Source organism: Bos taurus, chromosome 24 (genome assembly GCF_002263795.3).
Source record: "Bos taurus isolate L1 Dominette 01449 registration number 42190680 breed Hereford chromosome 24, ARS-UCD2.0, whole genome shotgun sequence".
Taxonomy (NCBI): domain Eukaryota; kingdom Metazoa; phylum Chordata; class Mammalia; order Artiodactyla; family Bovidae; genus Bos; species Bos taurus.
The window spans coordinates 48,153,672-48,180,880 of NC_037351.1; the positions used below are offsets into that span (position 1 = coordinate 48,153,672).

Below are 27,209 nucleotides of genomic sequence, written 5' to 3' on the forward strand. Positions count from 1 at the left end.
TTTTCCTATTTTCATTTTATTTTCACAACTTCACATAGTTTCTTTGGAGTATTTTCCTCTCTTCTACGAGTCAGAGATATATGAGTTTCATTTTTTTCAGCTTCCTTAAACGTAGACTGTGCAGCTGTGGGTTGAAAAGGGGAGTCTTCCAATGTCTCCTTTTAAGTCAATGATCCATCCTGAAAAATAATACAATAAATCAGAAGTACATTTTCTTTTATTTTAGAATAAAGCATATTAAATTATAAAATAATAAATGCCTTTATATAATATTTTAAAAGTTAGAAAAGTTTTCCAAAAGGGTAAAAAATATTATTGCAAAAGAAAACAACAAAGAGTACTTACTTCTTCTGTTTCTGTATATATGCAAAAAAGAAAACTTTGGGATTTCCAAACAACAATGTATTATACAATAATACAGTCACAGAGATTGTATCAGGTATAACCAAAGAAAGGCAATAAGAGAATCCCGAGAAAAAAAATTGACTTCACCTCTGAAAATGCAGTATTTATGTTAATATCTTAATCCTACTAACTCAGAAGATTCTAGAGCACAAAAGAATACGTAAGTACACATTCCATTATCTGTCAGAGTAATAACATAATCATATGTTGAGAATCCCTTGGACTGCAAGGAGATCAAACCAGTCAATCCTAAAGGAAATCAGTCCTGAATATTCACTGGAAGGACTGATGCTGAAGCTGAAACTTCAATACTTCAGCCACCTGATGCAACGAACTGACTCATTTGAAAAGACCCTGATGCTGGGGAAAGATTGAAGGCAGGAGGAGAAGAGGACGACAGAGGATGAGATGGTTGGATAGCCTCACCGACTCAATGGACATGAGTTTGAGTAAACTCCGGAAGTTGGTGATGGACAGGGAAGCCTGCCATGATGCAGTCCATGGCATCGCAAAGAGTCAGACACAACTGAGCGACTGAACTTAACTGATATTATGAAATCTCTGGATTTAACTGTTATGGAAGAGTGACTCCTTTATACCTTCCATTTTTGCCCTTTCTGAATAGGAATGTCTATAACCACTACCCTATGCCTCTCCACAGGTGTATATTGGTTGTCTTGGGAACGGATAACTCATCTCTTTAGTTCCACAGGTCCACAGAAGCTGTGCTCACAAGCTACACCCCAGGAGGCTCATCTTGTCTGAGATTTTGGAGAGTTTATACTATAACGAGTTTATACTATAATGAGGCAAGACTTGGGGGGACTGGTTCCAAATAGGAAAAGAAGTACGTCAAGGCTGTATATTGTCACCCTGCTTATTTAACTTATATGCAGAGTACATCATGAGAAATGCTGGACTGGAAGAAACACAAGCTGGAATCAAGATTGCGGGGAGAAATATCAATAACCTCAGATATGCAGATGACACCACCCTTATGGCAGAAAGTGAAGGGGAACTCAAAAGCCTCTTGATGAAAGTGAAAGTGGAGAGTGAAAAAGTTGGCTTAAAGCTCAACATTCAGAAAACGAAGATCATGGCATCCGGTCCCATCACTTCATGGGAAATAGATGGGGAAACAGTGGAAACGGTGTCAGACTTTATTTTTCTGGGCTCCAAAATCACTGCAGATGATGACTGCAGCCATGAAATTAAAAGACGCTTACTCCTTGGAAGGAAAGTTATGACCAACCTAGATAGCATATTCAAAAGCAGAGACATTACTTTGCCAACAAAGGTCTGTCTAGTCAAGGCTATGGTTTTTCCTGTGGTCATGTATGGATGTGAGAGTTGGACTGTGAAGAAGGCTGAGCACCGAAGAATTGATGCTTTTGAACTGTGGTGTTGGAGAAGACTCTTGAGAGTCCCTTGGACTGCAAGGAGATCCAACCAATCCATTCTGAAGGAGATCAGCCCTGGGATTTCTTTGGAGGGAATGATGCTGAAGCTGAAACTCCAGTACTTTGGCCACCTCATGTGAAGAGTTGACTCATTGGAAAAGACTCTGATGCTGGGAGGGATTGGGGGCAGGAGGAGAAGGGGATGACAGAGGATGAGATGGCTGGATGGCATCACTGACTCGATGGACGTGAGTCTGGGTGAACTCCGGCAGTTGGTGATGGACAGGGAGGCCTGGCGTGCTGCGATTCATGGGGTTGCAAAGAGTCGGACACGACTGAGCGACTGAACTGAACTGGTAGGGAGTGAATACATTTTGCATGTGAGAAGAGCATTAATCACTGGAGACCAGAGAGCAGACTAGAGCAGACATAACTCTTAAAGCAACTCTGGTGCTTATGCCTCTGTGTAGTTCCCCGCCCTTGAGCGTGGGGCTATCTGTACCTTGATTCTAACCAATTAAAGAGAGCAAGACGGATAGGGTGTCACTCCTGTGATTACTTACATAAGACTCTATCTCGATAGCAGACTCTCTCCCTGCTTACTTTGAAGAATCCAGCTGCTACCAAGAAGCAAGATATAGCAGCAAGGAACTGAATACTGCCAACAACCACATAAATGGGAAGTGAAGGCTTCCCAAGTAAAGCTTATAGTTGAGAAGTTAGGTAGGTCCTCTGCACCTTAATTGCAGCCTAAGAAACCCTAAACAAAGAGCCCACCTAAGCTATACCTAGACTTCTGACCAGGAAATGTCCTTAAAACCCCTCATAGCACGCTAACATATAAGGAAACATCCTTGGACTTCCCTGGCTGTCCAGTGGTTAGGAATCTGCCTGCCAACGCAGGGACAGGGTTCAGTCCCTGGTTTGGAAGATCCCGCACACTGTAGGGCAACTAATTCCCCGTGCCACAGCTACTGAAGCCCCTGTGCCTAGGGCCTGTGCGCTGCAACAAGAAAGCAATGAGAAGTCTGCACACCAAAACTGGAGTAGCTCCCCCATCACCGCAGCTAGAGAAAGCCGGCACACAGCAACAAAGACCCAGTTCAGCCACAAATAAACATAAATAAAGAAATAAAATCCTTCAAAAAAAGAAGAAGAAAAAAAGGAAATGTCCTTTTTTAAAGTATCCAGCAAAAACCTACATAAAAGATTTTTAATTGTAAAAGATTAGCAGTATTCCCTTTAGAGTCGGAAAACAAGGATCCTACTAGCACCAGACAAGAAAAAAAAAAAAATTACAGGTATAAGTATTAGAAAGCAAGAAGCAAAACTGTAATTATTTTCAGGTAACGTAGAAAACCCAATAGAATATACAGATTAATTATTGGATTAATGAGAGTTCATAAATTGTATGGTTATGAGACCAGTATACAAAAATGATTGCTTTCTTACACTCTAATAATAGAGTTTTTTAAATGTAGTATAAGAAAAAACATTTTTAAGGGTAACTAAACAAATCTAACAAAACACATGAATGAATTTAAGAAATTAAGCTATAAAAATGTTTATATATTTTAAAAGAAGATATTAAAAATATTATTTTCATGGCTAGAATACCAGAGATGTCAGTTCTATAAATTTAATTCATTTAAATTTAAATAAATTTTTCCATCAAATTTGGCAAATTTAAATTATTAAGGTATGAAATTTTAAAAAGCAAAAAGCCAATACTAACAAAGTCAATTTTGGAGATAAACATGATATAAGGACTAGATCTAGAAGCTATCAAAATATGAAGCTAAAGGAATCACAGTGCTGCACTATTAACACAATAACAGAAAAACCAACCAGTGGTAAAGAATAGAAAAGGTCCCTACATGCACAGGACTTGTTTTTCAACCTTGACGGCATTGTAAATTATCAGGAAACGGATGACCTCCCCTATATATGATGCTGGGTCTGTTACTTAATGGTATGAAAAAAACAAAAGTGAATTCCAAGTCACATTATGCATTAAAATCTTTTCCAGGTGAATTAAAGAACTACATGTTTTAACTATTTGAAAAAAATATAAAATATCTTTATGTACCTGGGGTTGGAAAAGCCAAAAGATCAAAAGCACAAACTGTAAACAAAAATACTTAAATGTCCTTCCTACCAACTAAAAACATTGTTTTATACTCTCGTGTATAAAAAGACACCAAAATAAAGCAATAAGACGAGCCATATAGATGTGTCTAGCTCGCAAATAAACTCATTCATATCTTGTTTGTAGTAGTTAGAGATTCAAAAGAAGAGAATGGAAAATTGTGGTAAATTCATACAATAAAATATTATACAGCAGTGAAAATAAGCTAGGCTACACATATCCACAGAGACTTCTCAAAAAGCTAACATTAAGTTGAAAAAAGCGCAAGTTTCAGAAGGATACATACTCTATGATATATTTAGATACGGTTTTTAAATATGCAGTTCTACCATCTGTTGTTTAGGAATACATATGCATATAGTAATAGTGTCAATGCATGTGTCGAAAGGATAGACACCAAATTTAGGATGGTCGTTCCCTTTGTGGGGTAGAACGTAAGAAAAAAATGTGATTGAGGAAGGGCCAAAAAGCTTCAACTATATTTATTTTATTTCCCAAGATGAATGTTATGCCGTTTTCTAAATATTTTGGATGTTTTATACACATCATGATAATTAAAAAAAAAAAAACAAGAGTCGGGGTCTTTGGTAAAACCTTCAAGCTGCCAGATCAAGTTTTCCAAGTTCTATGAGCCAACACAGCCTCATAGTCATTTTTGTTACTGTCACCAAAGGTTCCTACCGGATTCAGTCTCCTCCAGGAGGTCTTGTTTAACCATCGCAGCTCTTGGGTCTGCTTTTGTCTCAGCTTCTGTGAATTGTGGGGCCTTCCACCTTGTCCAGTATTGTGTAGATGTACACCCTAATTAGCTCATGTACACTCACCCACCATAAAACGACAACAGTCACAATACCTACCATTTCTTGGATGCTCTCTGTGTGTCAATATGGTACTTAACTCTCTACATCCATTCATTTAAACCATCTTTACAGTAACCATCTTGCCGACCAGGAAACTGGAAATCAGAGATGCTAGGGTTGTTAGCCCCGTCCATTTTCTACCAGCCCTTCCTGGCCTCTCTCTGCTGCCTCCCAGGGCTACCTGAGTCCAGATCCTCTTGGACGCTTGTGTGGGCTGCTGCAGTGACGGACTCTGCCCGGGAGTGCGGTTCTGATGGCACAGAGCCTTGGTGACGAGACCAGCCTCAGAGTGAAGGCCGCACTGATGTGGCCCCTTAGCCCTGTGGCCCCCAGCGTGCAGGCTTGCGCCACAGCTGTACAGCGCCCTGGTCCCCACCCACCTGCCGTCAGTCACAGGCACAGACCAGTCTGAGTATTTGCTACCAGAGCCCACTAGGGGTCTCTGTTACTTTATTTTTCTGCTGCTAAGTCGCCTCACTTGTGTCCGACTCTGTGCGACCCCATAGATGGAAACCCACCAAGCTCTGCCGTCCCTGGGATTCTCCAGGCAAGAACACTGGAGTGGGTTGCCATTTCCTTCTCCGATGCATGAAGGTGAAAAGTGAAGGTGAAGTCGCTCAGTAGTGTCCGACTCTTCGCGACCCCATGGACTGTAGCCCACCAGGCTCCTCCGTCCATGCGATTTTCCAGGCAAGAGTACTGGAGTGGGGTGCCATTGCCTTCTCCAAAAACCACCTTAAACCTGTTCAAAGCCAGAAAGTAGGCTGCCTGGAATTCTGTGGTCTTCAGAGAAACCAGACTCCTACAACCAAAACTGGGCCCGAGAGGGTGGAGAGAAGAGAACTCACATTTGTCGGAAGATTTGGTTAGAGCACTTCCCTGTTTCAGCCAGTTCTCATACCTTAATGTTAAGAAGCCAACATTTAAGTAATAATCCGCATGTGCAAGGTACTGTTGTATACTCTTTACAAATATTAACTTCTTAAGCTTCACAACAACCCAGGAGTTAAGTAGGGTTAAGTAATTTGCCTAAGGTCACACAGCTGGTAAGCAGTATGGTCATTTAGTCAGTTCATCCTCGTGACAACTCTGCATGGTAGATATTGCCATCCCTAGTTTGCAGACGAGGAGCCCAGGCTCAGAAACATTGAGGCCAACATTATACAGTAGCAGAAGTGGAATCCACATCTAGGTCTATTTGACTCAGGACGAAATATAAGACAAAAGATCTTCCCAGAGAGGGAGAGAGGACCAGTTCCCAAGTCCTGTGTCCTTGGCCCCGCGTGGGTCACATACACAGGCTTATGGACACCATGAAGGACTGGGTGGTCCACTCTCAGCTGAAGACAGGGGGAGCTGTTCTGAACTCGAGCAAGAACTACGTCAAAGGAAACAAGAGTGCCGAGGTCTGGCATCCTGTGCGTGAACCGTCATTTCCCCCTTCTTCCTCCTCCATCTGAGTGTGTGCAGAAAGGAACGAGGAAGCACTGCACTGGGATGGGCGAGTCCCTGGTCAGGGCCAGCAGAGGTTGCTATAAGGCGGGATCTGAGAGGATCTACTGAAAGCCTCGATTAATTCCTCCTTAATCCAACTTTTAACTGCTGCCTGGAAACCACCCCTCACCCCCCACCATTTAGACATGTATTTATTTGACTTAAGGCATTCACCTCTGTTAAAATACAAATATCGCCTGTGGTGGTCTTAGGGTCATTCACCAAACATGTCTGGTTGACCATCCAGCTGCACGGTGGGATGGGACCCCTGTCCGTCCCTGTGGACTTGGGAGTGGTCACATGAAAAAGGAAAAGAAACTGTGAGTGGGTGTGGCGTGAATCACTTCCGGCTGGAAGCTTGTCCATTCCACGCATGACTCTTCAAACTGTCCTTCCCTCTGCCACAGTGACCAGCAATGGTCCAGGCAGCGACAGGTCTAGCAGCTTGGGTCCCAGAGTAAGACTTCTGTGGACACGTGGTGTGAGTGTCACTAGTGATAAAGAACCTGCCTGCCAATGCAGGAGATGTTAGAGACCCGAGTTCGATCCCTGGGTCAGGAAGATCCCCTGGAGGAGGGCATGGCAACCCACTCCAGTATTCTTGCCTGGGGAGAATCCCATGGACAGAGGAGCCTGGCAGACTGCAGATCATAGGGTTGCAAAGAGTTGGACACGACTGAATCGACTTAGCATGCACACACGCAGTGTGAGTGCGAAACAGTTCTGTGGCATTAGACTCTAGATTTTGAGCTTAGGTGTAATAATAGTTCAACCTAGTTGATCCTGACTGATACACCAGCAGGGTGCATTCATCTAGAGTCAGCCTTTAATAACTTAATATACTGAGTTTGCGCACAGCCTGGATTTTGGAAAAACTGGAGTTTTACTGCAAGGAAAAAAAAAGAAGGAAAAAAAATCTGTAATAGTTAATCTTTAAAGATGGTCCCAAACAATTCCACTCCTCTGATACGTACATGTGATTCCTCACATCAAAAGGTAGAATCTAATTTTCCTGATCTTGAGTCTGGACTGATTTTAGTAACTTGCTTGGCCAACAGAGTGAGTTAGGGAATGATACTCTGGGATGGCCAAGGCTAGGTCCTGAGAAGTCTGGGTCCCTTGGAACACTCACTCTTGCGATGTCCCTCTAAGCAGCTGTCACGCTGGAGAAACCCAAACCATCAGAGGCCTATCACCAGCTCTCACTGAGCTCCAAGCCACCTTGAAGCCATGTGAGCAAGTCATCTTGAACATCAAGCCCTGTGAAGCTTTCAGTCCCAGGCACCATGTGTATAAACACATGAGAACTGCCCCACCAGTCAACCAAGGAAGTCAAGTGGGGGTAATAATACTGTTGTTTCAGCTACTACAATTTGGGTGTGTGTGTTATGCTGCAATGTATGAAATAAGTAGATATTGATTCCTGGAAGCAGGGTGTTGCTGTGGGGACTATTAATTTTTACTGGAGAACAGATGCTTTACACTGTTGTGTTAGTTTCTGCTGTACAGTACAGTGAATCAGCTTTATGTTTACATACATCCACTCTTTTTCAGATTCCCTTCCCATTTAGGTGAGCATTGAGTAGAGTTTCCAGTGCTATGGAGAAGGTTTTCGTTAGTTATCTATTTTATACATAGTATTACATGTATGTCAATCCCAACCTCGAACACATCTCCCCCTCTTTCCCTACTTGGTGTACATAACATTTGTTCTCCACGTCTGTGTCTCTATTTCTGCTTTGCAGATAAGATTATCTATGCCATTCTTCCAGATTGCACATGTATGTGCTAATATACAATATTTATTTTTCTCTTTCTGACTTTTTTCACTCCGTATGACCATTCCTAGGTCCATCCATGTCTCTGCAGATAGCACCATTCTGTTCCTTTTCATGGCTGAGTAGTATTTCATTGCATATATGTACCACAGCTTCTTTATCCATTCCTCTGCTGAGGAACATTTTTTGTTTGTTTTTTAATCTAACATTGGTGGCATTGGCTTTGAGAGCAGTGAACAGACAGAAGCTGGAAAGGCTCAGCGGAGATGTTTGGTGAAAGCCTGATGGGCAGGAGCATGAAAATAGAGAAAAGATTCTTCTTCATGCAGGGATGGGAAGTTGCAACACTGGGAACTTCAGTGACATTCTTAGAAAATATACCTAATAAACTGGTACATTTGACTATGGAGATTTCCTGGCTGAGAATTCTAAGTGTCCATATGTTTCTTTTAGGTGCTTTGACAAGGTACCTACAGAAATTAAAAAGAGAGAGAGAGAGAGAAATGAACTAAAGAGAAACTGTTTCTCTTTTTTATTTAAAGCCGCTCCCTGACAACATTTTTACAGCAGTTTGAAGGAGATCCTATTTCAAATCCTGAAAGATGATGCTCTGAAAGTGCTGCACTCCATATGCCAACAAATTTGGAAAACTCAGCAGTGGCCGCAGGACTGGAAAAGGTCAGTTTTCATTCCAATCCCAAAGAAAGGCAATGCCAAAGAATGCTCAAACTACCGCACAATTGCACTCATCTCACATGCTAGTAAAGTAATGCTCAAAATTCTCCAAGCCAGGCTTCAGCAATACGTGAACCGTGAACTTCCTGATGTTCAAGCTGGTTTTAGAAAAGGCAGAGGAACCAGAGATCGAATTGCCAACATCCACTGGATCATAGCAAAAGCAAGAGAGTTCCAGAAAAAACATCTATTTCTGCTTTATTGACTATACCAAAGCCTTTGACTGTGTGGATCACAATAAACTGGAAAATTCTGAAAGAGATGGGAATATCAGACCACCTGACCTGCCTCTCGAGAAATCTGTATGCAGGTCAGGAAGCAACAGTAAGAAGTGGGCATGGAACAACAGACTTGTTCCAAATAGGAAAAGGAGTACATCAAGGCTGTATATTGTCACCCTGTTTACTTAACTTATATGCAGAGTACATCATGAGAAACGCTGGACTGGAAGAAACACAAGCTAGAATCAAGATTGCCGGGAGAAATATCAATAACCTCAGATATGCAGATGACACCACCCTTATGGCAGAAAGTGAAGAGGAGCTAAGAAGCCTCTTGATGAAGGTGAAAGTGGAGAGTGAAAAAGTTGGCTTAAAGCTCAACATTCAGAAAACGAAGATCATGGCATCCGGTCCCATCACTTCATGACAGATAGATGGGGAAACAGTGGAAACAGTGTCAGACTTTATTTTTCTGGGCTCCAAAATCACTGCAGATGGTGACTGCAGCCATGAAATTAAAAGACACTTACGCCTTGGAAGGAAAGTTATGACCAACCTAGATAGCATATTCAAAAGCAGAGACATTACTTTGCCAACAAAGGTCTGTCTAGTCAAGGCTATGGTTTTTCCTGTGGTCATGTATGGATGTGAGAGTTGGACTGTGAAGAAGGCTGAGCACTGAAGAATTGATGCTTTTGGACTGTGGTGTTGGAGAAGATTCTTGAGAGTCCCTTGGACTGCATGGAGATCCAACCAGTCCATTCTAAAGGAGATCAGCCCTGGGATTTCTTTGGAAGGAATGATGCTAAAGCTGAAACTCCAGTACTTTGGCCACCTCATGCAAAGAGTTGACTCATTGGAAAAAGACTCTGATGCTGGGAGGGATTGGGAGCGGGAGGAGAAGGGGGTGACAGAGGATGAGATGGCTGGATGGCATCACTGACTCGATGGACATGGGTCTGGGTGAGCTCCAGGAGTTGGTTATGGACAGAGAGGCCTGGCATGCTGCGATTCATGGGGTCTCGAAGAGTCAGATACGACTGAGCGACTGAACTGAACTGAACTGAACTGAAGGAGATCCAACCAGTCCATTCTAAAGGAGATCAGTCCTGGGTGTTCACTGGAAGGACTGACGCTGAGGCTGAAACTCCAATACTTTGGCCACCTCGTGCGAAGAGTTGACTCATTGGAAAAGACCCTCATGCTGGGAGGGATTGGAGGCAGGAAGAGAAGGGGACGACAGGATGAGATGGCTGGATGGCATCACCGACTTGATGGACGTTAGTTTGAGTGAACTCTGGGAGTTGGTGATGGACAGGGAGGCCTGGTGTGCTGCGATTCACGGGGTCGCAAAGAGTCGGACATGACTGAATGACTGAACTGAACTGAGGTTCTCAGCAAAATTGAGAGGAAGGTGCAGAGATTTCCTATCCACTCCCTGCCCCTACACATGCATAGCCCACCCCATTATCAACATCCCCCACCAGAGGGGTACATTTTTTACATTGATGAATCTCCATCAACACATCATTATCACCCAAAGTCCGTAGTGCACATCAGGGTCCACTCTTGGTGTTGTGCGTTCTGTAGGTTTGGATGGAAAGTATTATATGTACCATCCATTACAGTATTATGCACAGTATTTTCACTGACTTCCCTAAAATTTCTCTTACTTAGAGACTGTTATGAATTTGCAGTCAAATGATAGGTGGACCTGGAGTTGTATGAAGACTTGAAGGAGCTACAACCCAAGGTATCTCACTTGCATGGCTGACAGTTGATGCTGTTGGCTGGAAGCTCAGATGAGGCTGTTAACTGGAGCACCCACAGGTCCCATCTGTGTGTGACTTGGACTTCTCATAGCATGGTGGTGGGGCTTCCTTGTGGAAGCATCTCAATGATGTGTTTAATTACATATGCTTAGTATTAGCGTTATTATTAGGATCATTAGAAGAATTAGAATTATTTTGCTATTATGAGGTACTCACACTACCCATGAAATGGTATAGTGTTATTTGAAAGCAGAGTTGAACTAGTTATAAGTGTATATTTCAACCTCTAGGGAAGCCACTAAAAAAGTTTTTTAAAACAGTATAATGATATGTTAAGAAAAGAGAGAAAATGGAATCATGTAAAATGTTCAGTTAAAATCATAAATGGCCGGAAAAGAATGGAAGAGAAAAATAGGAATAAATGGCAAGAACAACAAATAGAAACAATGATAAAGATGGTAGTTGTTAATCCAAGTCGTGAAGTCGCTCAGTCATGTCCGACTCTTTGTGACCCCATGGACTGTAGCTCACCAGGCTCCTCCATCCATGGAATTTTCTAGGCAAGAGTACTGGAGTGGGTTGCCATTTCCTTCTCCAGGGGATCTTCCCAACCCAGGGATCGAACCCGGGTCTCCCGCATTGTGGGCAGACGCTTTACCGTCTGAGCCACCAGGGAATCTGACGAAAGCAATAATCCCTTTGAACATCAGTGGTCACAGCAAGAGTGACCTGGCTGAGCAGATGCCCCTCGTCAGGGTAAGTGGGTGTCTTCCAGTTCACTGAGCGCTTAACCGAACGAAACGGTGGGGGAGGGTTGGATTCACTCTCTGCCTGAGCCGAGGCGCCCGTTCCCTCCTACCCTTGAACACTGGTGCTCTTGGTTCTTGGACTCAAAGACTTGCACCATCAGCCCCCTGGTTCTCAGGCCTTCAGACCCAGACTGGATTACACCACCAGATCTCTTGGCTCTCCAGCTTGTAGTCAACAGACAATGGGCCTCCTCGTCCTCTGCTTGCAGCCCCATGGATTGTAGCCTGCCAGGCTCCTCTGTCCATGGGATTTTCCAGACAAGAATACTGGAATGGGTTGCCATTTCCTTCTGCATGAGCCACTTCTTATAGTAAATCTCCTGATAGAGATAGATAGATAATGGATGAATAGGTAGACAGATGGATGAATGGATAGATGGATGGATGGATAGATAAATAGACAGGTCAATCAACCCTGTTGGTCCCTTCTCTGGAGAGCCCTCATACGAAGGAGTCCTGGTGTCCAGTCCTGGCTGTTTCACTCATTTTAATAACCAGAGTTGTCTGTATGTGTGATGAATGCATAGGAAGATGCCTGTCACTAGAAGTATTCAAGCACAGTTCAGAAAACAGCCCCATGAGGTCTTTGGCTCAGTAAATAAATGAATAATGTAATAAACTTGATCCTGAGGGCAGTAGAGAGCCATGAAACAGCCTTGTAACAGGGCTGTTTTAGACTTGGGCGTGACATCAGTAAGTGTTCAGTTTGTAAAGATTGCAGTGACAGTCAGATGGAGACTGGATTAGAGTGGGAGAGAAATGGAAGCTGGGAGATATTTGAAAAATATTGTGGTAATCTAGAGAGACATGAAGGTCTGAACAGAGGCATTATCCCTTCCGGCATTTGGCATATTCATTCATTCATTCACTCAAGAAGCATTTATCTAGCCCCCAACATGAGTCGGCATTACTTTAAGCACTGGGAATTCTAACTGAGTATGAGAAGGGTATATATTGTATTGTTTTATTATTTAACTCTTCTAATTAACTTGCTTCTGGGCCAATTGAGAGTTTTCCTTTACATTTTGCTCAATAAAAAGGACTTGAATTGAATTAAAATAATATGAAAATTGTGATATATCCCTCAGCTGTGCAGTTAGACGATTAAGACTTGGGTCATAGAGATAGAAAAGATAGGTCACTAAAGGCAACAGGAAAATCGCCCACATCCCACATGCCAGCATCCTGTGAATCCTGGAAACAAGTCACTCGGTCTGTGGGTTCTTTTTGCAAAAGCTGGAGTCAGCTGAAGGCTCTGGTTCCACATTGCAAAATCCCACTCCTTGCTGAGGCTCTTCATAATATTTGGGTGTAGATAGAAACGAACACATTCCCAGAAGAGGAGAGAGAAAGGCTGGTCTAACAGCCAAGTGAGAGAAAGGAGGAAAGAACATTCTTCTTAGTGTTTCTAAAAATACCTCCAGTCAAGACACCTCATTCAGAGTTGTTCAGATATGAAAATGAAATAGAAATCTCATGCTGCCTTTATCCTAAGAGCTTATTGGAAGGCAGAATGGGCTACCAATGATCTCTTCCTAGGTCTTGTGCCAAAAAGATCTTTTGGACAGCAGGGTCTACTTTTAGTGCATGAGCAAGTTAATTTGGAGTTTGGGGTTTGCCCGTAGGAAGAGAGGGATCTGGACAAAAACAATAAATATAATCAAGATGGTGGTTATTTTGTCAACTGCTTTTCACCTTCACTTTTCTAGATGCTCTGGCACTTCAGGAGGACATGGGAACTAGTCTTACCTTTCCACTAATTGCTGTACAACTATTCTGATTTGGGGAGGAACATAGAATCCAAGACCTATTTATTCTGTGATTCACAGTTCTAACTTTGTCTGGCTGGGGCAGGGAGACAGTCTAGACAAAGTGTCCTGCGGTGCTCAGTGGCAAATGACCCAGCTGTGGGAAGCAGAATGAGAGAGTGATCGGGAAATCATACCTGTCGGGACCCCAGCCCTGCAGCACTGGGTAAAAGCTGAAACGAGGGTGGGGTGGCCCCTCCCTGGAATCTTACAGGCCTCCCTTGCTCTCCTGTGCTCAGGCTCATCTTCTCCCTGAGAGAACATTGGTCTGCAAACTCTTCAGGTCCAGACGTCACGCTCTCTCCAGGTGGTGAGGGGGTGGACTCTTCTCCCTTGTCTGGCCCTAACCAGGCCTCACCTGGGCTCACCTGGGTTGTGCTGCACCTCCAGACTCTACGGCTCCCATTCAAGAAGATATGGCTTAAGAAGCTTCCAGGACAGAGTGGACTCTCCATATTTGGTAGCTATTATCCTCAGCTTAGCCTTCTGAGGCTCAGTCTCCTCATCTACAAAACAGGTTTAACAGCTGCTGTTGATACTTTGGAAGATGCATCACCAGGATAAGGGTTTATTGGATGTCAACAGGCACCATGCTAAGTACTTCACAGGCATTATTTTCATTTATATTACCCAAACTTCATCACTACTGTCATTATCTTTGTTTTACAGATGAGAAATCTGAGCAAAGATGGTTTTTTAACAGCTTGCCCAAGGTCACACAGCTAGTAAGTTATAGAGCCAGCACTGAAAATCAGATTGATCTCCAAAGCTGGAGTGCTTGATGAATGCATATAAAGTATCAGTCATAATAAGAGTATTAGTTTATTAACTGCTGGTAAACAGATCACCCCCAAATCTTAGTGGATCAAGACAATCAACAATTATTTAGTCCACGGTTCTGCAGATCAGTTAACTTAAGCTACGCTCCCTCAGGTGGTCCTTTCAGCCTTTGCTGGCTCCCTTGTGCCTCTGTGGTCAGGGGCAGGTGGCGAGGTGGCTCTGCTTGCATGTCTTGGCAGGCTGCAATCTGGGGCTCTGGGACTGTCTTCCACATGGCCCCTCGTCCTCCAGCAGACTAGCCTGCGGCTCTCCCAGGGCAGGGGCCTGGGCTTGGAATTGGCACACTGTCCCTTCTGCCCCACTCTTCTATTCAAAGTGAGTCACAAGCCAGCCCAGATTCAATAAAGAGGGAACGAGGCTCCAGCTCTTGCTAGGTGGTCCTGCAAAGACACAGTCCAAGGAAGTAATGAACAGAGCAATCAATCTCTCACAATAGGGGGTCACTAAACACAGGTAGTGTGACTCTCAGATATTTTTGGACAGTATTCACCAAACTCAGATCATTACTCTATAGTCATTAAGTACCCCTAGAGAATTCCTTGTAGCCATCCAGACTCCCTCAGCTACAAGGAGGGCAGAAACCAGTTCTTCAGGAATCTTTCTCCACCTTTGGCTCTCACTTCCTCTGGGATGGCATCCTTGTCCCTCAACCCCTTGGGGTGGCAGAAGTGACCACCAGCAGCCACAGGCAGCTCCCTCTCTCCCCCATTTATTGAAAGAGACTGCCTCTATCCCAACACCTCTAAGAAAACCCTGGAATGAGTCCCATCAGCCCAGGTGGGGTCTCCAGGCCCATCCCTTAGGTCCTCGTGGTCACTAATTGACAAGGTCTGAGCCTCAGCTTCATTCCTGACTGAGAAGGGAGGTGTCCCATCAAGAGGAAGATGACAGTGCTGTTCCCAGGAGCCTGGAGAGAGGGCCCCAGAAGAGACCCCTTGGTAGATGTCAACTGCCTGGCCTTTCTCATGCCCCCAGAGGAAGCCCTCCCTCATTCCCTGGAGCCCCTACTTTGGTCAGCATTTCTAGTTTGCAATGCACTAACTGGATCTTAAGTGCTTTTTTCACCAGTGATTACATTTTTTTCTTCTCTATCATAGTTTATTATAAGATATTGAATATAGTTCCCTATGCTGTACAGTTGGATTTCATTGCTTATTTCATATATTGCAGTTTGTATCTTCTAATCCCAAGATCCTAATTTATCCCTCCCCTTCCAAGTATTTTGTCATCTGTTATAAAGTTCAAGGGGAACATCTTTGAGCTAAAGCAAAATTGCCTTTCAATGCTAATTTTGAAATCCTAAATGAGAATATCGTGGAAGGATCAAAATGAGAACTACTCAGATTAGAAAGTACAAAATGAAAAGCAAGACAAACAAGACAGAACAAGAAGTCGATAGAAGAGAAGGCAGCCTTCTGCACATGGAATATACTGGATAATTCCTGCTCTGCGGAACATCCTGGAATGAAGCCTGGGCAGAGGCTAGAGAGAAAGGAGAGATCTTGGCCTCTGTGCCAGAAATTCTTCTTACTTTTAACCTTAGAATTTCCACGGCCCTAACTCAGGGTGAGGAGTGTATGCTTAGTCACTCTTGCGACCAACTCTTTGTGACCCTGTGGACTGTGACCGCACGGACTGTAACCTGCCAGGCTCCTCTGTCCATGGAATTTTTCAGGCAAGAATACTGGAGTGAGTTGCCATTTCCAACTCCAGCAGATCTTCCCGACCCAGGGATCAAACCTGTGTCTCTTGTGTCTCCTGCATGACAGGCAGATTCTCTACCACTACCCATCCTGGGAAGCCCAGAGTGCCCTGTGTTCAAATCTCTGCTACCCCAACTTACAAGCTGTGTGATCTGTGTAGGAGCATGTCTCATTTATTGTCCAAATCAGGACATCTTAGAAAGTGAAAGAGGATGTTATCAATGATTTTACAAGGGCAATATAATGTATGGGCATTCCTCTCTTAAGCAAAATAATATTTTTGTTTCTAGTGGCACACAATGATAGATACAATATCTATTTAGCATTTATTATTAATCTGTGCTCAGTTCTGCCTGTACTCTCTGTAATTCTATTGTATGTGAACTATAATATTATCCCCATCTTTTCAGATGAGAAAACTGAAGATTGAAGAAGTTAATTAATGTTACCAAGACCTAGGTGGCAATATGTTCCAGTTTTCTTATAACTATACAGTTCAGTTGAGTTCTGTCGCTCAGTCATGTCCGACTCTTTGCGACCCCAAATACAGTAATGGGACTGTAAATAACCATTAGAGGGAATTCCCTGGTGGTCCAGTGGTTGGGACTCCCTGCTTTCACTGCAGTGGGGCATGGGCTCAATCGCTGGTTGGGGAACTAAGATCTGGCATGACTGAAAAAATAAAAACCATTAGAACTTGAACATCTAAATGAGTCTCCTTGCTGGGAGCACTTATCTTGAGAAACTACTCAGCTACCATTGCTGCTCATTACTAAACATGTTTGGAATTATGCCTTTGGAACATCTCACAGATATTGATGCACATGTATTTAAAAATTTTTAATTTATTTTTATTGAGAGGTAATTGACATATAACATTATATTACTTTCAGATGTACAACATAACAATTTGATGTTTGTATACATTGAGAAATGACCATGACAGGAGGTCAGCTTCATCACCGTCCATAGTTATAATTTTTTTCTTGTGATGAAAACTTAAGATCTCCCTCTTAGCAACTTTCCAATACAGAATACAGTACTGCTACTGTAGGCACCACGCTTACATTACATCCCCGTGACTTACTTATTTCATAACTGAATGTTTGCCGCTTTTGACCCTCTTTGCCAATTTTATTCCCCCCTCCCCATACCAGTTCTTGAAAATCATTTTTCTGATAATAAATTCTCATCCATAGAAAATAAATATGATTTTTGAAAGGAACTCAAAGTCATCCCTTCTGACCCTCTTTACAGCCAGAAAAAGCTAGAAAATCTACAAAATCATAATTTGCTAGAGCCCATCAAAAAACGGATGTCCCAGGCCAACACAACTAGCATGAAATCTAAGGGTGGATGGGCCCCGCCTTAGAGGAGAGACTGGACGCGAGCCCTGTTTGTGCACACTTGCAACCGGGCAAAAAGGGAAGAAAAGGCCAGCAGACAAGTCAGCAGGAAGCAACCGGATAAAATGTTTGAAGAATCACAAAGGCCAAGGGTGGGTTAGCCTGAGACAGTAGAACCACCGGGAGTTGCAAGGAGCTCCTGCCCCTCAGCGTGCTTCTCCTCGTGGTACCCTAGCCGGCTTCTTCAGAGAAGGCAGTGGCAACCCACTCCAGTACTCTTGCCTGGAGAGTCCCATGGGCAGAGGAGCCTGGTAGGCTGCAGTCCTTGGGGTCGCTAAGAGTCAGACACAACTGAGTGACTTCACTTTCACTTTTCACTTTCATGCATTGGAGAAGGAAATGGCAACCCACTCCAGTGTTCTTGCCTGGAGAATCCCAGGGACGGGGGAGCCTGGTGGGCTGCCGTCTATGGGGTCGCACAGAGTCAGATATGACTGAAGCAACTTAGTAGCAGCAGCAGCAGCCGGGTTCTTGGCTTCCTTCAGTTCAGTTCAGTCGCTCAGTCGTGTCCGACTCTTTGTGACCCCATGAATCCCAGCATGCCAGGCCTCCCTGTCTATCACAAACTCCCAGAGTTCACTCAGAGTCACGTCCATCAAGTCAGTGATGCCATCCAGCCATCTCATCCTCTGTCATCCCCTTCTCCTCCTGCCCCCAATCCCTCCCAGCATCAGAGTCTTTTCCAATGAGTCAACTCTTCGCATGAGGTGGCCAAAGTACTGGAGTTTCAGCTTCAGCATCATTCCCTCCAAAGAAATCCCAGGGCTGATCTGCTTCAGAATGGACTGGTTGGATCTCCTTGCGGTCCAAGGGACTCTCAAGAGTCTTCTCCAACACCACAGTTCGAAAGCATCAATTCTTCGGCACTCAGCTTTCTTCACAGTCCAACTCTCACATCCATACATGACCACTGGAAAAACCATAGCCTTGACTAGACGGACCTTTGTTGGCAAAGTAATGTCTCTGCTTTTGAATATGCTATCTAGGTTGGTTATAACTTTCCTTCCAAGGAGTAAGCGTCTTTTAATTTCATGGCTGCAGTCACCATCTGCAGTGATTTTGGAGCCTAAGATATTAAAGTCAGCCACTGTTTCCACTGTTTCCCCATCTAGTTCCCATGCAGTGATGGGACCAGATGCCATGATCTTCGTTTTCTGAATGTTGAGTTTTAAGCCACCTTTTTCACTCTCCACTTTCACTTTCATCAAGAGGCTTCTTAGCTCCTCTTCACTTTCTGCCATAAGGGTGGTGTCATCTGCATATCTGAGGTTATTGATATTTGTCCCAGCAATCTTGATTTCAGCTTGTGCTTCTTCCAGTCCAGCGTTTCTCATGATGTACTCTGCATAGAAGTTAAATAAGCAGGGTGATAATATACAGCCTTGACGTTTTTCGTATTTGGAACCAGTCTGTTGTTCCATGCCCAGTTCTAACTGTTGCTTCCTGACCTGCATACAGGTTTCTCAAGAGGCAGGTCAGGTGGTCTGGTATTCCCATCTGTTTCAGAATTTTCCACAATCAGTAGAAACTGATGAAATTTTTGCCACGAAATTCAGGCGAGGCTTTATGGACGTCTCTGTTGCAGCACCGGGGAGCAAGAAAAAACAACAGGTTTGCTCGCTTGCTGCCTGCTCCTAATATTGGGCGAGTGGTGTGTCCAGGGGTCAGGCTGGGGCCGTGGCTTGCCCAGCCTTTAGGTGGTATGTAGTATCCTGTTTTTGCTCCTGGTTCTTCAGACCTGGCAGTTGTATCTTTGTATCTTTTGTTCAGAATCTGCTCTAACTACCTTGCAGTTATTTTTAGTCCCATATAGTTTCTTTGTATTTTGTTGCTTTGAGAGAGGTGTGTCCAGGCTCAGGCATTGCCGCACTGCAACAAGGGGCCCCATGTCCCAGCCTGTCTCACATGAAGCCACCAAACACTCATGAAAAAGGGGAGAAGGAGGAAGTCCAGGGAAAACCTTCCTCCATGCTCAAAACTGGAAGAGGGATGTGCTAATAGCTGTGGGAAAGGCATGAGATCACACCCATATCTTTTCTCCCCTACAAAGGGCATTAAGCCACTGAGGACAGGCCAGCAACACTTTGACCCCTAGGGCACATGTGAAGACACACTGCCGCTGGAGAAAGGGAAGAGAAGAAAGTCTGAACTCCCAGGGGAGGAGCTGGATCCACACCCTTAGGTCTCTATTGGAGAAAACCCAACTTCTAAGACACAGAGACCAGCACCCGCCCAAGGCTGGGGCTGAAACGGAACAACAGAGAACCATACTTCCGCCATCAGCACCCGCCAGCAAGCATCAAGTAACAGACCACTGCGGTCTGTTTGGGAAGTGTTTGGGAAGAGACGCTGAGGGGCAGGCACACAGGGGAGCTGAGAGCAGAGAAGGAGCTTTGAGAAAAAATCCTTCTGGCAACGCAAGCCCCTCCCTTAGTATATGGTGATGCTACTCAATAGAATAAGCAGAAAAATCAGGAAAGACTTAGCAGGCCTGTACAACACTTCCAAACATCTTGACCTAATCGAATTTATAGAACATGCCAAAAATGACATCAGAATACATATGCTTTACAAGTGCACATAAAACATTCACCACGGCTACAACAATTAATTTAAAAGAATTGAAATCATGGAAACTATGATCTCAGACCGTACTGGAATTAGAAATAGATTGCAGAAAGATATCTGGACAATCCCAAATCTCTGTAAACTATGTACCATGCATCCAAGTAACCCATGAATCAAAGAAGACACGTGGCAATTAGAAAATATTTTGCATGGAATGAAAATGAAACAAAACAACAATTTGTGAAAATGCAGCGAACACAGCACTTAGAGGAAAATTATAGCATCACTTGATGAAGAAAGATCTCGGTTGGAGGGAAATGGATATATTAACAATAATGAGCATCTCAAAACATTTATGTATATCTTCTTTACTGTATCTCAGTAATGGTTTATAATTTTTCGATTAGAGATCCTGCAAGTCTTTCACCATAAGTTCTGAGTTCACAAAAAGAAGAAATGAGGACTTCCCTGGTGGTCCAGTGGCTAACACTCCGAGCTCCCAATGCAGGAGACCCAAGTTCCACCCCTGGTCAGGGAACTAGATCCCTTCAGTTCAGTTCAGTTCAGTTCAGTCGCTCAGTCGTGTCCGACTCTTTGCGACCCCATGAATCACAGCACGCCAGACCTCCCTGTCCATCACCAACTCCCAGAGTTCACTCAGACTCATGTCCATCGAGTTGGTGATGCCATCCAGCCATCTCATCCTCTGTCATCCCCTTCTCCTCCTGCCCCCAATCCCTCCCAGCATCAGAGTCTTTTCCAATGAGTCAACTCTTCGCATGAGGTGGCCAGAGTACTGGAGTTTCAGCTTCAGCATCATTCCCTCCAAAGAAATCCCAGGGCTGATCTCCTTCAGAATGGACTGGTTGGATCTCCTTGCAGTCCAAGGGACTCTCAAGAGTCTTCTCCAACACCACAGTTCAAATGCATCAATTCTTTGGCGCTCAGCTTTCTTCACAGTCCAACTTTCACATCCATACATGACCACAGGAAAAACCATAGCCTTGATACAGACCTTTGTTGGCAAAGTAATGTCTCTGCTTTTGAATATGCTATCTAGGTTGGTCATAACTTTCCTTCCAAGGAGTAAGCGTCTTTTAATTTCATGGCTGCAGTCATCATCTGCAGTGATTTTGGAGCCCAAAAAAATAAAGTCTGACACTGTTTCCACTGTTTCCCCATCTTTTTCCCATGAAGTGATGGGACCGGATGCCATGATCTTCGTTTTCTGAATGTTGAGCTTTAAGCCAACTTTTTCACTCTCCACTTTCACCTTCATCAAGAAGCTTTTGAGTTCCCCTTCACTTTCTGCCATAAGGGTGGTGTCATCTGCATATCTGATTTCTCCCTGCGATCTTGATTCCAGCTTGTGCTTCTTCCAGTCCAGCGTTTCTCATGATGTACTCTGCATATAAGTTAAATAAGCAGGGTGACAATATAAAGCCTTGAGGTACTCCTTTTCCTATTTGGAACCAGTCTGGTGTTCCATGTCCAGTTCTAACTGTTGCTTCCTGACCTGCATACAGATTTCTCAAGAGGCAGGTCAGGTGGTCTGGTATTCCCATCTCTTTCAAAATTTTCCACAGTTTATTGTGATCCACACAGTCAAAGGCTTTGGCATAGTCAATAAAGCAGAAATAGATGTTTTTCTGGAACTCTCTTGCTTTTTCAATGATCCAGCGGATGTTGGCAATTTGATCTCTGGTTCCTCTGCCTTTTCTAAAACCAGCTTGAACATCAGGAAGTTCACAGTTCACGTATTGCTGAAGGCTGGCTTGGAAAATTTTGAGCATTACTTTACTAGCATGTGAGATGAGTGCAATTGTGTGGTAGTTTCAGCATTTTTTGGCATTGCCTTTCTTTGGGATTGGAATGAAAACTGACCTTTTCCAGTCCTGCGGCCACTGCTGAGTTTTCCAAATTTGTTGACATACTGAGTGCAGCACTTTCACAGCATCATCTTTCAGGATTTGAAATAGCTCAACTGGAATTCCATCACCTCCACTAGCTTTGTTGGTAGTGATGCTTTCTAAGGCCCACTTGACTTCACATTCCAGGATGTCTGGCTGTAGATGAGTGATCACACCATCGTGATTATCTGGGTCATGAAGATCTTTTTTGTACAGTTCTTCTGTGTATTCTTGCCACCTCTTCTTAATATCTTCTGCTTCTGTTAGGTCCATACCATTTCTGTCCTTTATCGAGCCCATCTTTGCATGAAATGTTCCCTTGGTATCTCTAATTTTCTTGAAGAGATCTCTAGTCTTTCCCATTCTGTTGTTTTCCTCTATTTCTTTGCATTGATTGCTGAGGAAGGCTTTCTTATCTCTTCTTGCTATTCTTTGGAACTCTGCATTCAGATGCTTATATCTTTCCTTTTCTCCTTTGCTTTTCACTTCTCTTCTTTTCACAGATATTTGTAAGGCCTCCCCAGACAGCCATTTTGCTTTTTTGCATTTCTTTTCCACGGGGATGGTCTTGATCCCTGTCTCCTGTACAATGTCATGAACCTCATTCCATAGTTCATCAGGCACTCTATCTATCAGATCTAGGCCCTTAAATCTATTTCTCACTTCCACTGTATAATCATAAAGGATTTGATTTAGGTCATACCTGAATGGTCTAGTGGTTTTCCCTACTTTCTTCAATTTAAGTCTGAATTTGGTAATAAGGAGTTCATGATCTAAGCCACAGTCAGCTCCTGGTCTTGTTTTTGCTGACTGTATAGAGCTTCTCCATCTTTGGCTGCAAAGAATATAATCAATCTGATTTCGGTGTTGACCATCTGGTGATGTCCATGTGTAGAGTCTTCTCTTGTGTTGTTGGAAGAAGGTGTTTGCTATGACCAGTGCGTTCTCTCGGCAAAACTCTATTAGCCTTTGCCCTGCTTCGTTCCGTATTCCAAGGCCAAATTTGCCTGTTACTCCAGGTGTTTCTTGACTTCCTACTTTTGCATTTTGAAAAGGACATCTTTTTTGGGTGTTAGTTCTAAAAGATCTTGTAGGTCTTCATAGAACCGTTTAACTTCAGCTTAGGCTGCCACTAAAGGCCACAACTAAAGAGTTAGCTGGTGCAGCCAAATAAATAAATAAATATTTTTTAAGAAAGAAGAAATGACCTTTGAGCATAAACTAGAGCTTTAATTTCATTAGGGGTATATTCCAAATAAAACGAAGCAATAAAGCTTCACTTATTCATTTTATCAATGTTTATTCAAATAACCAGTACAAGTGAAGTATTTCTAGTTTCTCCATGCCCAAAAGGCAGATCAGATTATTAGTTTCTTAAAGGTAAGAGAATGTCTATTTGACTGGAAATGAACAACCCTTAACGGATTTTCCTACCAGGTGAGACTCGCTCATAAAAGCATTTTAACAGACATCACCTCTCTTAGCCAAGTTTCTTCAAGACTCAGCTCCAGCGGCACTTTGTCTGAGAAATCGTTGCCAATGGCAACTGGCCATCCATGCTGAGCCAGTGCCTTCCTGTGTCTCTCATGTCACCCTGTGATTAGTTAGACTGTGAGAAACAAAGGCCCGAAATGTGATGACAAACACTCATGAGTCTACTCACTCATTTAAAAACTTGTTGTGAAGGTGGGCAGTCTGAGGCCAGTGTGGCAGCTCCATGAAATCGTCCACTCTTTCTTCTCCAGCATCCTCACCACAAAACTTCATCCTCAAGGTCACCACGTGATCCAAAATGGCAGTTGCAAATGCAGCCTCTGATCCACACGGTAGACACTGGGAGGGGCGGCAGGTTCCAAAGGTGACCCTTCCCTCTAAGCGATCTCCCCAGACATCCCATTGGCACACCCCCTTATATCACACCGGCCAGGAGCTAGTCATAAGTGAAGAAACCTGGAAGATGTAGTCTTTATCCTGGGTAGCAATGTTCCCAGCTAAGAGTCAGGATTCTGTGACTACTGAGAGAGAAAATGCATATGGACCAGAAACCGGTAGTTCCTGCCAACCACACTGACTATGTCACATTTTAACTGCCTGGTTGTCTGTCTGTGTTACAAGAACGTGTATTGGGAGTGGCCAGCAGTATTTAACCCACAATAGGCAATGGAAAAAAATTTTAACTTTTGTATTGAGATTTATCATACTCACATCATAGTGAGTACACTAACCTTATTAAGGGTATGTCTGTCTCAATGAATTTTCACATGTGAATATACCTATGGGCTTCCCTGGTAGCTCAGCTGGTAGAGAATCCACCTTTGATTCAAGAGACCCCGGGTCAATTCCTGGGTCAGGAAGATCCCCTAGAGAAAGGCTAGGCTACCCATTCCAGGATTCTTGGGCTTCCCTGGTGGCTCAGATGGTAAAGAATCCACCTGCAATGTGGGTTCTGAAAGGTTGCTGCTAAGCCATGAAAGATGCCAGGATTGTTGGCCTCTGGAGGAGAGGAATTCAATCTGGGGCCAGTGACAAGATTTGATCGCTGAGAGCTTTTGTGTGACAAAGCTTTATTAAAGTATAAAAGAGACAGAAAAGCTTCTGGTAGACATCAGAAGGAGGCAGAAAGAGTGCCCCCGTGCTAGTCTTTAGCCAGATGTTTTATGTCTGTTGGAAAGCTATTAATCAGATAAGAGAGACATCTCAAGGCTGAGGGAGTTTCACCAGGCCCCTCTCCCACAATATACATTTTTGAGATAGGATGCATTGAGGTGTGTCATCCCCCAGCCATAAAACAATTGATCTGAATACTGGTTTGTTGAGCTATTATCAACCCAAGGTTTGAGAAAAAAAAAGTTAGTCTTAGGTGGAACCATTTGAAGAAAGGCAAATTCCAAAGCACATACATAGTTTAATTAACATCGCTTAAGAAAAACATTTCCATACATCAACATGCATCTGCCACGGGTGTACACGTGTTCCCCATCCTGAACCCCCCTCCCCGCTCCCTCCCTATACCATCCCTCTGGGTCATCCCAGTGCACCAGCCCCAAGCTTCCTGTATCCTGCATCGGACCTGGACTGGCGATTCGTTTCTTATATGATATTATACATGTTTTAATGCCATTCTCCCAAATCATCCCCCTCCTACCTCTCCCACAAAGTCCAAAAAACTGTTCTATACATCTGTGTCTCTTTTGCTGTCTCGCATACAGGGTTGTCGTTACCATCTTTCTAAATTCCATATATATGCGGATGTATGTTGATGTATCGTAAAACCAATACAATATTGTAAAGTAAAAAATAATAATAATAATAAAATAAATAAAAGAAAAGAAAAAGAAAAACATTTCCATAAGAAAAACGCATTGGTTAACTCAAGGTTTGAGAAAAGTTAAGTTCAGGTGGAACCAGGTGTCGTCATGGCAACGCAGAATTTTAAGAGGAACCTGCTTTTAATCTTGTGTAGAGAAGGAAAAAAAATCTGACACTTGTAGTTTGTTTCCTCCTGCTGCTTTATCTCTCCGTCAAATGTCTGACACTTACATTCTATTTCCTCCGTTTGGAGACCCCTGGCCTTCCTGCCTCTTACCCTCTCAGTTCAACCCCTGAGTTGGAAAGATTCCCTGGAGGAGGGCATGGCAACCCACTCCAGTTTTCTCCCCATGGACAGAGGAGCCTGGTGGGCTACAATCCATGGGGTCACCAAGAGTCAGACATGAATACACACTGAGGAAACCAGAAGGGAAAGAGACACATGTACCCCAATGTTCATCGCAACACTGTTTATAATAGCCAGGACATGGAAGCAACCTAGATGCCCATCAGCAGATGAATGGATAAGAAAGCTGTGGTACATATACACAGTGGAGTATTACTCAGCCATTAAAAAGAATACATTTGAATCAGTTCTAATGAGATGGATAAAACTGGAACCTATTATACAGAGTGAAGTAAGCCAGAAAGAAAAACACCTATACAGTATACTAACACATATATATGGAATTTAGAAAGATGGTAACAATAACCCTGTGTACGAAACAGCAAAAGACACCAATGTATAGATCAGTCTTATGGACTCTGTGGGAGAGGGAGAGGGTGGGGAGATTTGGGAGAATAGCATTGAAACATGTATAATATCATGTATGAAACGAGTCGCCAGTCCAGGTTCGATGCACAGTACTGGATGCTTGGGGCTGGTGCACTGGGACAACCCAGAGGGAGGGTAGGGGAGGGAGGAGGGAGGTGGGTTCAGGATGGGGAACGCGGGTATACCTGTGGCGGATTCATTTCGATATTTGGCAAAACTAATACAATATTGTAAAGTTTAAAAAAAAATAAAATTAAAAAAAAAAAAAAAAGAGTCAGACACGACTGAGCAGCCAAGCACAGCACAGCACTTGTAACCACTGCCCAGGTCCCAGTAAAGGCCATTTTCCCCACTCTGAAGGTTTCCTTCCTGCTCCTTCCTAGTCAACTCCCCCCATAGGTAACCACAATTCCAACTTCTCACCTCAATTAATTTTGCCTGTTCTTGAACTTCAGTTCACTCGCTCAGTCGTGTCCGACTCTTTGCAACCCCATGAACCGCAGCACACCAGGCCTCTCCGTCCATCACCAACTTCCGGAGTTCACCCAAACCCAAGTCCATCGAGTCGGTGATGCCATCCAACCATCTCATCCTCTATCGTCCCCTTTTCCTCCTGCCCTCAATCTTTCCCAGCATCAGAGTCTTTTCAAATGAGTCAGCTCTTCACATCAGGTGGCCAAAGTATTGGAATTTCAGCTTCAACATCAGTCCCTCCAATGAACACCCAGGACTGATCTCCTTTAGGATGAACTTCATATCCATGAAATCATATGGCACTTGATGTTTTAACCAACTAAGTAAGGATTTCTAGGAATTGTAAACGATCCAAGCTAAATTTTCCAGGTTAGTCTTCATTTTGAACATGCTGTAATAAAAACATTCTTACTCTCTAGAAGATTGGATTCCTACTTGACATACCCAGATGCTGTCAACAGACATTATGTAGTCCAATTCCCTTTGGCCTTAACTGTTTTCCACAATAAAGTTGTCTCATCCGTCCTCCTTTTTAAAGAGAAATGTGCCTTGAAAGGCCATCTCCATCAAGAAGCCTCCTGCCACAGCTCTGGGTGTGCCAGGACTCTCAGCGTGTGTTTGACGGGGAGAGGGATGACGCTGGGACATAAACAAAAGCTGGCAGTGGAGACAGACAGAGCCAAGGCTGGCCATCTGGAACCCCTGCAGCTGGCCCAGCGGGATGCTGCGTGCCAGTCCCAACTGCCCAGCTGGAGGATTCTCCGCCTCTGCCACCCCCACCGTTGGCAAGGAA

The 27,209-nt window shown here is 43.7% G+C and overlaps 1 long non-coding RNA gene across 1 annotated transcript; it reads right to left on the reverse strand.

The window, feature by feature from the left end:
* On the reverse strand, positions 1-27,004 carry LOC132343740 (uncharacterized). Its single transcript, XR_009492670.1, has 2 exons — positions 26,366-27,004; positions 1-179 (listed from the first exon to the last, which is right to left on the reverse strand). It is a non-coding gene; the product is annotated as an uncharacterized lncRNA (long non-coding RNA).
* Between the last annotated feature and the right edge of the window lie 205 nt (positions 27,005-27,209).